General features: G+C 45.5%; 1 pseudogene; it reads left to right on the top strand.

The window, feature by feature from the left end:
• Positions 1-401: 401 nt before the first annotated feature.
• The window catches only part of LOC108490031, a 27298-nt pseudogene continuing 23882 nt past the window's right edge, over positions 402-3817 (top strand).

Raw genomic sequence — 3817 nt, 5'->3', positions numbered from 1 at the left:
GAGGAAGCATGGAAATTTACGTCATGTTAATTAGTAGAGGTGATAAACATTACCATTGAAATCTACCCGATGACTTTATAGACATACAAAGGCACCAAGGATCGAGTACAAGCGATTATGACTAGTAATGATCAGATACATACAGATTAGAAACACGTGCCAACATTTCAGCGTTAGTAGCAAAAACAATGAGTCTTTCTGTAAGAAACAGTATATTTTAGAATGAAATGGAGATTTCTTTTGGGGGTTAAAAACTCATTCAATTTTATGTCTTACAGGGCTTATACTGAGTTCAATATTGTATAACTGTATTGATTCAACAGTGAACATTAGAGCCCAAACCCAGAATATTGAGGTGGGAGGAACCAGTAACGAGCCTGAGATCAGCTCTGTCCCCAGCCATGCCTGGACCCCATGTCCTGACTAAACGTGGTATTGGCATCTCTGACTTTTACCACTTGAACTTCCAGAGCTATGAGGCCTGTCAGAAAGACAAATACCACAAGGACGATAACCCTTTGGTAAGATGGAGGAGCGGGGGCATCCTTTAGGGCCTCCATCTCTGAGATTTACTAAGACTCATGTGCCAAGTACTGTATGCTTCTTCCTCTTCATGCAATAACACTGTTGTAGTAGAATAAGAGTGTAGTTGGAGGGATTGGAAATATGGCTCAGCAGGTAAGAGTACTGGCTACTCTTGTGGAGGACCCGGGTTCAGTTTCCAGCACCCACGTGGTGGCTAACAATCATCTATAACTCCAGTTCCAGGGATCCAATGCCCTCTTCTGAACTCCGAGGGCATTGCATGACATGGGTGCACTTACATACATGCAGGCAATACATTCATACACATAAAATAAAAATATTTTAAAAAAGAGTGTAGTCACAGAAATAGTATCGTGTGCCCCAGATATGGGAGGATTGACTGAGGTCTGAGTCCCTTCATCCCTAAGAGGCAGCCACTTGGTAACAGTGGTGAGGGAGTCTGCCTTTGAGGAATGTAGCATAGTGATAAGTGTAGTCAGGCATTAAGGAAACAAACATTTATGATGTTTCCAAGAGCACCAAGAGTCCCCCTCTTCAGGCGAGGTGGTTTGGGGAGGTGTGGGGAAGGCTGAAGCAGTGGGCCCATGATGGCGGCTATGCTCTGCCAAGGAAGGGTGAGCTGCATGCACAGAAACCCAAAGGTTGGAAGAGCTAGGTGTGATTGGGAAAGAAGTCCCACATGCCAGAGCAGGGACAGTGAGGGCTGTGATGGTAAGTGCAGGTTCAGGTAGATGGCTATTAGAATGTTCCCTAAGTGTGGCAAGGAGTCAATGAAAGTTTGTAGCCAAGGAGATTTATGGCAGCTTTTCAGTCAGAGGATAGTAGACATCTGTACCCATGCCTTCCCCTTCTGTTCCCATCTAAGTGTGGTGTGGTCAGAGGCCATCTGCCTTTCTAGGGTCTGAGTCTGGTATCCCAGTTGTATTCCAAGGGGCTGAAGATCCTCCAATAACTTGGGGGTAGAAGACCCTGCTGTATGACAGCAGAGATGTGTACCAGGCAGGGCTTGTGGTGATTAAAGTTCCAGGCTCTGGGTAGGGCAAGTGGAGCTCTGCCTGTCATTCAGGTCACATGTCTGGTAGGTTTTTCAACTTTTCTCATCTTCAATATTTTAAATCGGAGATCATGAAAACCCTGTTCTCAAGACATTAGGTCATTCACATAAAGTACTTATTCTATCATCTAGCATATAGGAATTCAGTGACTCATAGATAGAGCACAATCCAACTGTTATGACTTGTCTATAGGATGAAGGAGATTTGAAAGCTGCTCTTGGAAAGTTTTCTGACACTTAAATTTGCCAGAGGTAGATTGAATTGCCTGTGGCACAAGTGAAGTCTTTCCTTGCCCTAATCTGAGATGGGAATTTCTTGGCATGCCTGATGGGGTCCATCTAGGGTGGTGCAAGAGGGATGATCTGGGTTCCTGGATTTCTTCAGCCCCCAGGGCTTCCTCAACCTTGGCACCAGTGAGAACAAGCTCTGTATAGATCTAACAATGGAAAGGGTAAGTCATGTCCTGTGTTGTGCTGGACTCACTACCTCATCTCCCTGGCCTGTTCCTCAGCATAGGGAAGGTTCAGTAGAACATAGGAATTTGAGGAAGAATAGAGACACAGCTTCTAGAACAGCACCTCTAACCTCCTGGCCTGGCAGCCTGTGTCTAGAGGTCTTCTCTCACAGTGTATGGTAGGCAGACTGTCTAGGGAGCTTTGGGTGAGGGAGACTGCCAGATACTTCCATTGAGGCATCTATGTATCTATGAGAAGATGAGGGGTTCCAGTCATGAAGGATCACACAGCATGTATACCCACTCCCCTTCTGGGGGGGTATATAAGTGTGGGGCACAGACTGACACACTAAAAAGGAGCAGGGCAAGGCTCCAAGGGCCTCCATTGGCTACCTGTCTCCATGCTGTCTTTGTCCACAGTTGGGTCAGTATGACAAGAACTGCATCGAAGAGGCTTTGCTGCAATACTCCGACTGGAGAGGACAACCCTTGTAAGTGATCTCCAGATCTAGGGTCTCTTGGTCTGTGGACACCTGTCTTCATCCAAGGAAGGAATCAGTTCACCATATTCCTTCCTCCCCTCCCTCCTTCCCGTATATAAAGGTAAAAGCTGAGCAAGTAAGGGAAGTGCTGACCCCACCTCTCCCTGTCAATTTACACCAGAGGCTTCTAAGGCTCTTGCCCTAGTGGAGGAGGCCATTTCTCAACAAACTATTGATTATTTTTCTCCCACTAAGCAATTGCTTCTCATAGTTTTCGCCACCCCCCTTTTTCCCACTGCTGTCTTCTGGCAAGGAGACAATCCTCTTTATTGGGTACATCTACCTTCTACAACCAACAAGGTCCTTCCCACTTATCCTTCATTGGTAGTGAAAATTCTTCAGCTCGGCAGGGAACAATCCTGCAAACTGGGAAGGAACCAGATGTTATAGTACTTCCCTACAGCCCTTCCCAGGTTTCCTGGCTTAACAGACACCTCGATGAGTGGGCTATTAATAGTGTTACATTTCAGGGAAAATTAGATAATCATTATCCCCAAAATAAATTGGTCCAATTCTTTAACAAAAGCCCAGTCCCTGTTATATTTCCTAAAGTAACTAAAAGAGACCCCATACCTAAAGCACATTTGGTATTCACTGATGGCTCCTCCAATGGCCGAGCAGCCTTCATGATCAATGGACAAATAAGTCAAATATCTACACCCTTTAGCTCTGCACAATTAGTTGAGATCCAAGCTATTCTTGCTGTGTTCCAAAAAATAACACAGTCCCCTTTTAATCTGTATACCGATAGTGCTTATTTGGCCTTCTCGGTTCCTTTATTGGAGACAGTGCCTTACATCAGACCTACCTCCAATGCCGCACCCATGTTCTCAGCTCTCCAGAAACTTAGTCACAAACGCTCCCGGTCCTTCTTTGTGGGACACGTCCGCGCACATTCTGACCTCCCAGGGCCTTTGGCAAAGGGCAATGATGTTGTAGATTGTGCTACACGATTTGTGGCCTTCACTCAAGAACTTTCCCAAGACTGTAGCCTTAGCTCAACAAGCACATGATTTACACCACCTTAATGCATTAACACATAGGGTTAAGTTTAAGATCACCCGATAACAAGCAAGACAAATAGTCCGCAATTGCAAAAGCTGCTTGACTTTTCTTCCTGAACAGCACTTGGGAGTGAATCCTCGGGGACTAATCCCTGGAGAAATTTGGCAAATGGACGTCACCCACATCCCCTCTTTTGGAAAACTTAAGTATGTCCA

This window comes from Nannospalax galili, unplaced genomic scaffold, assembly GCF_000622305.1.
Source record: "Nannospalax galili isolate Female #2095 unplaced genomic scaffold, S.galili_v1.0 scaffold1287, whole genome shotgun sequence".
NCBI lineage: Eukaryota > Metazoa > Chordata > Mammalia > Rodentia > Spalacidae > Nannospalax > Nannospalax galili.
Note: the sequence above shows the minus strand (reverse complement) of the source record. Positions and strands in the feature narration are given on the sequence as shown.